Raw genomic sequence first — 7,079 nt, forward strand, 5'->3', positions numbered from 1 at the left:
GGCCGGGCACGCCGCGCCCGCTGCGAGCCCTTCGCGGCTTCCGGGCAGCCGGGGGAAGCCGGGAGCGGGGCCGTCTCCCCGCAACCAGCGGCAAGGCGCGGCCGCCTTTCGTTAGCATCGGTATTTGGTGCTTTTTAATTGCAGATTTTTTTTTTCTTTTGTTGTGGAGTTAGTGCTCGATTTGCAAATGAAAAGGGCTGGGGAAGTGCTGCTCCCCCCCAGTTCCACCCCACCCTGCGGTCCTTGCGGACTGTGGGTGGGTGGTGCCTGCAGCCTGAGCGCAGGGGCCCCCCATAGCCACCTCCCCCGGGGTGGCCACGCCAGGGCAGCACCGGGTTTTGCAGGGAGGTCGTACGCAGCCTTGGAAGCAAAGCTACCCCCCGCATGCAGAGCACACACAGCTCCCGAGGGCCGGGAGCGACCCCTGGCCAGCACCCAGCCACCTGGCTCTGGGCTTCTGCTGTGAGGGGCTCCTATCTGGGAGGTTTGGGCAGGGAGGTGGGGGCACAAAGAGCTGGCAGAGTACGGCCTCAGCTGCCACCAACCCTGCCCGCCTTTGTTCTTTCTCCACGGCACACCTGGGGGAGCGGAGAGTGCAAAGCAGCTAAGGAATAGCCGAGATGGTGCTTTGGGATGGTGCTGTCCCAGAGCTTTAGAAACCTCTCCCTGAAGTGCCACCCAGCAGCAGGTTTTGGGAACAGTTCACTGCTTTTCAGTTCTGTGCATTTCTTTTCTTCAGCCCTGATTTTTACAACAAAGCATCTGTTGAGACTGCACACATTCAGGCACCAGAACATCTCTGCTCTAGATTTGATGGGCCACAGTCCTGCAGATGCATTTGGGTGTGGGTACAGGTCAATGGTCTAACCCAGCTCATCCAAAGTTTGCCTGAGCACACAACCCCATGCACTGTCCTGCTGGAGCCACCGCTGCTGGAGATGTTCTGTCATCCTGCAGTGGGAATTTCCCCCTGCCGCAGTGCAATGTGCAGGCATGCACCCTCAGGAGCATTTTGGGAGGTCCAAGTGTGGCCAAAGGATGGCTTTGTAGGAGACACTTCTATCTTCTATGAGTGCAGAATCTGCACTACAGATATTCAGTGTGCTCACAGAGCAATGCCCAGGGGAGGCGGCCGAATGCAGACCGAACTGAGGGTGTTGGAAAACGAGGCACTGCTCCTGGATGTAAGCAGAGGAGGGACGTGGGGCGAAGGGACCTGCTCCATAGGTCAGAACTAATGAGGTGCCCACTGACTCACAGCATTTCATTGACAATTGCAAGCCTGACGTGCTCCGCTCAGCCCTCCCCGGCAGTGCGAGGGGCAGAGGCTCCAGTAAACACCAGAGGAAAGCAAAATGTGCTGATAGAAAATAATGAGAGCGATAAAACCAACACAATGGTGCCGAGATCCCGCCTGGCTCTCGACCAGGTGGAGTTTTGCAAGGAATCAATTTTAGATTAAAAAGGTCAATATAGCATGTCAGGCTGCTTCCCTAGAAGGCAAGGAGATAACTTCATCTGCAAGCGGATGGGAAAGGGCTGAGCATTTTGTCCCTTGCTCTGCTCTGTCCCTGTCACCCTCCCTCCACACCCATGATCTTTTGCTTTTACTTTATTTTATTCTTTTTTTTTCTGGAAAGAAAGAAAAGAGATGACACACAAATGACGGAGGAAATATTAGGAGGAAATAAAATCAGGGTCACATTATTCATTCATGGAGATGGGAGGAAGCTGTGAAGATAAGTGCTTTGATGTTCACCAGACGCATTGTTCGTGGAAAGCCATTCTTTTGCAATATTGCTGGCTTTTTCAAATGGAAATGTGGCGTGTGGGGGATGACAGCGTGTGCTCGCTGCCCGCTCATTAGGGGCACAGCAGCCCCGAGTCCCTCAGCCCCACGGGATGGGTACGATGAGTTGCAAGGAGGGAATGTAGAAATACCAAGAGGCTCTTGAAGGTCTTTTTCAACCTGGATGAATATAGGGTATGTGTTACCCTGTAGGTCAGGTCAGTGGTTGGAGGTGATGATCTTAAAGACTTTTTCCCTACCTCGATGAATCTACGGTATGTATTGTCCAGTAGGTCAAGATGTTGGTTGGAATTGATGAATGGAACTGAAGGTCTTTCCCAGCCTAGATGAACTGACGGTACGGGTTACCCAGTTACCCAGTGGGTACAGTTAATGGTAGGAGGGATGATCTGGAAGGTCTTTCCCAGCCTTGATGAATCAATGCTGTGGGTTACCCACTGGGTCCAGTTAATGGTTGGAGCGATGATCTTGAATGTCTTTTCCAGCCTAGATGGATGGGTTACCCAATGCTTGGCTTGTAGCATCTACTCAAGCAGAAGTAATGGCAGCCCTGCAGCCCAAGCAATTGGGCATCTCCCGTGTCCCTTTGCTGTCCTGTGTCCCCACAGCTCTTGGTGACCTGTCAGCATGGACACTGGGAGCGTCCCAAGGACCACAAGGCATCAGTAAGGTCATCATCCCCTTCGGTGGCCACCGGGTGCAGGACCTGGCCAAGCTCTGCATCCCCAGGTCACGGGGAGCCAGGTGGGATCACTCCCCTGACTGCACAAAGTCTTCTTTGGCATCTGTCTGTCCAGCAAAATCTTTGAGGGGAAAAGCACCGAATCTGTGCCAGGGCTGTGGTGTCAACTTCCCTGGGCAACAGCCAGGGCTTGGGGACATCCCCAGAGGGGATGTGGCAGCCCCAAGGAACTGGATTCTAAGCCAAAGCCCCGTGAGCATCCTTGAGGATCCTGGGCAGTAATTTATGGCACCACGCGACCCTTTGCAACAAGGCGGAATGATCGTTTTGGTGTGTTTATTGGCCAACAAATCTTTGAAGGGGACCCATCTATCTGTGTTACAGTGACAGGGAGAAGATATTTATTCCCATCCATTATGCAAATCAGCGCAGAGTAAACACATGCAAATCTCCGTGCCGCTGCCGTGCAGGCACAGGTCTGATGCAATGAAACCCTGAGGGTGACTGGGGCTCCTGCACGCATCCCCTTGCTTAGTGCTCCCAGCAGAGCGTGGATCCAGCGAGGTAGCGGTGGAGCTCCCCCAAAAACACAATGCAGTGCCTTTAGTGGGGACTGGGTTTGCACTTTGCACTCTGCTCAGGCTAAATCCCCCCCGAGGCTGCTGGGAAGCTCAGTTTTGGTGGAGCAGCCACGATACGCACATGCCAGGGCTGAAGGTCTCCTGGATCCATGCTAACGAGCCTCTAATTAACAAGAGGTCAGAATGACAGAGCAGCTCTGCAGGTGGAAAGGAGAAGGTGGCTAAGTGCAGCCCAGCACCGTGTGATGGACAGCTGGGTCCCAGCCAGGCACTGGGACAGAGCCTGGGAGCAGAGGTGCCCCAGTCCCATGATTAGGGATGCTCCAGCCCTGGGATGAAGGATGCTCCAACCCTGAGGTTAAGGATGCTCCAGCCCTGGAGCAGAGATATCCCAGCACCGGGATCAGAGATGCTGCCTGTGATGGGCAGCCCAAACCTGGGCACCAAGCTCAGGGTGCCGGGCACCAGCCTGGAGCCAGCACCTCCAGCACAGATGGAGGCAGAGCAGCTGACCTCGACCCCAATCATCCACCCCCTCCTCATTTCACCCATCCCCAAATCCCAGTGGCTCGAACCCCTAAGGGACACCTGGCACCGAGCATCCTGCATCCCACCTGCCCATGCAGGGCAAAGGGAAGAGATGGAGCAAACCCAGGATGGAGCAAACCCAGCGCACAGGGCACTACCGCTTCCCCAACCTCCTCCAGGAGCACACACACATCTATTTAACCACTGTGTCCCCTGTTTTAACATAATTAGCCGTCAGCCTGCCAGTCAACGTCAGCTCCTGCAGATCACCATTAATGGATCGCTGTTCAACCAGCTGTTATTGAATCGATATAGAAATTAAAATGCATTCTTTCCATTCTTTCTCAGCTGTCATCTTATCTCCGTGTCTAGCTAAAAGCACGGCAGATTACAGAATCCATCATCATTTAGCCTTTGTAGCTTGCAAAATTCATAATTAACAAAAAAATTCTACTCAGTTTCTCACGTAATTTAATTAGTTTTCTATTAAATAGAGACTAAATATCATCTAATCCCCCAACAGAGCAAATAATTGTTTGCTATTCTTTTAGAAACTATCGCTACCAAAATTCATTAGGAGCAGCAATGGGAAAAGGTGTGGAAAGGGCTGGAGGAGGGATGGGGCAGCAAGCAGTGAGGCAGGTGGGGATGGAGCAGGGCTGGGCTGCCCACGTCGTCCCCTGCAGGGTCCAACCTGGTGCCCCATTCCTCCAGCCAGGGGGCTCCAAACTGCAAAGGGTGACGTGGCATGAGGCTCGGGGACCAGAGTGGGGACAGAGATGGGGACAGCCATGCAGCGCTGTGGGGCACACAGCCCTGTATCTGGATCGTGGGACAGATTTAATTTCTAGTGGAAATCTCTCAAGCAAAGACGTCCCTTGGAGGAATAAACCTGTTTAAGAAAACAATTTTCTCCATGCTCGGATTACGCCTTTAATGGCTTGCTGCTGCGTGCCCTGGAGCTCGCACTGCTCCAGTGGAAATGTCTGTAAGCACTGGTATGCATGCATGTGTGCATACATGCCTGTGCATGTGTACATATGCGTGTGTGCGTGTGTGTACATGCATGCACATGTGTGCACGGATGCATGCTGCACATGTAAGGGCTCAGCTTGGCAGCAAGCCCCTTACAAAAAAGGATTTCCTATGGCCGTACCCCAGCCCACCTCCAGGGCACCCCAGGGCCAGCACTGAGCTGGGGGGGGGCTGAACCCCCCATGGAGCTGCGGCTGTGCTCCTGCTGCAGGGATTCGGATCCACAGAGCGTGAAACCTGCTTGGCTCCCAGTGCCCCCCCGGGGGCTGTTAGCTGCCAGGACCTGCGTTCACTCGCCACCCTTCCAACCCCCTGAGCAAATTAGATTACATCCACAAATTGCTAGGACGGGGCCGGTCGCAGCTCACTGAGCACACGTGCCATTACCAGCAGGTGGGTGCAGCTCCTAAATCAGCTTCCAGTTCTCTCCAGGGATGCAGGAGAGAAGAACGCTCACTGCTGCAGCGAGTTTGCTCGCGTTTGGGTGGCACCCCTGGGCTCTCCTGGTCTGTTTAGGGACGAGAAGCCCTGAAAGCAACCTGGCCCCTTGGCAGGGCTTGCTCTCCTTGGGGTGGGGGGATTAGTGTTAATCCAGATCACTCCCCTGATCTGGGTCATGGCTGCGTGATGCACTGAGCTGCTGAGCATCCCGTAGCCACAGCCACCAGCCGGGACCGGGCATCCCGGGGTGCTGCTGGATCCCAGGGTGCAGCACCACAGCCCACCTGCAAGGCACACCAGGCACGTTCACTCCTCCTCATTTCCTCTTCCTTTCCCTTTGTGGACAAAAAGCTGGAGCCTTGGCTGCATCCTTCATCCTGGAGGCCAAGGTAGGTTTAAGCCTGGCCATCCCCAGGCGACTGGAGGATGCAGGAGGATGCTGCTCTTCAGCTTCACTTCAATTCCTCTTTGCTAATTAAGAAACTAAGCACTCTTTTTTCTTCTTTTAAACAAACACAAGTCAGGAAAAAAAAAACAGTTATTATCTTGTCACCACCAGCTAAGCCCTGAGTCTCTCTTCCCTCAGACACTTGGGCATACATTCAGATAAAACAATAAACCCTCCAGGATCAGAACAGGGCCCATGAAGCACCACGTGCACGTGCCTGCCTACTCCTGCCCAGGCAGCGCCAGCCCAGGGCACAAGGCACGGGAGCTGGCCTGAGATCTGCCTTTCCCAGCTGGGCCCCCTGCTCTCATTCACATGCGTTCCAGGACACGTTATTTAACACTCCGCACAGTTAAAAATAAATCTTCCCCCTGCCTCCAGCTCTCTCTGCCTGGCTCTTCAGCTGCAGGGTGATTTGTTTGTGTTCGGATGCATCCATTCACCACCATCTGGCGATGGGTCCTCCCCCATCCGCACCATCCCCCTCCTCACCCCACGTGTCCAGCCCCAACCTCAGCAGGGTCCCAGCGCAGGGCGGGCTGCAGGCATGGGGCACAGCAGCTTTGTGAATGCAGGGTCCTGGGGTGCAGCAATGCCATGGGTCTGGCTCCACCGGCCTGCAGGGTAGGTGCAGACTGATCATACCTGGTGCTCCTGCTGGGAGTCGCAAGGAGCTGATCCTCACTAGATTTGAAGCTGGAGCTCTGCTCAGTCCGAAGCTGGTGCTTGAATGGTTCAGCCCGGCCCTGGAGCTGGGCAGTGAATGAGGCAATCACACGTGGTGGTTTCCTGCAACCCTGAAATAAGGACACAGCACCAGGCCAGGAACCATCCCAGGTGATGGTAACAAGGCAGTGTCACAGCCATGTTGTTTCCTGGGGAAGGGCAGCCACACTTCTCCCCCTCCTTCAGAGCTTCTCCATCCACTCCGGCCCCAGCTGTGCCATCCTCCAGCTTTTCCCTTCTCTCCACAGTGAGGAGAATAAGGACAAGAAACGCCCTCAGAGGGAACTTCTTCCCATCGTATTGTGTGAATTGCAATAATTTTCCACCTCTTAAATACCTCCTTATGGCTGCAGCAGAATCCTCATGATCAAACACATGCCAAGACTGCATGGGACAGTCCTGGCGTGGGAGCATCCCACCCGAGGTGCAGCACTCCTCCAGGACAGGGCAGACAGCCAGCGAGAGGTGAGCAACACCTGTTACAACCTGAGCCATGGCAGCAAATGGGGAAAAAAAAGGGGTGAAAAAGGGCAAAACGTCTATTGGCAAGAAACTAGGGTGGACACGTTCAGAACAGGAACGCGTGGGGCACAGACCTGACCAGGGAAGCGTGGATAAGCCAGCAGGGAAGAAACTTAGATCGCTGGATGGGAAATTGTTTTCTCCTATGGCAAATCTTGATGCCCACTGTGGTAGATATGCAACGTGCACCCAGCCTGCCCCAGAGCCTGCTACATCCCAGCCAGCCTGGTCAGCACGAGGGGACGTGCAACCAGCCCAGCTCCTGCACTGCTGAGTCCCGAACTCACCGTGCTTCTCACAGAAAAC

This window comes from Numida meleagris, chromosome 22 (assembly GCF_002078875.1).
Source record: "Numida meleagris isolate 19003 breed g44 Domestic line chromosome 22, NumMel1.0, whole genome shotgun sequence".
NCBI lineage: Eukaryota > Metazoa > Chordata > Aves > Galliformes > Numididae > Numida > Numida meleagris.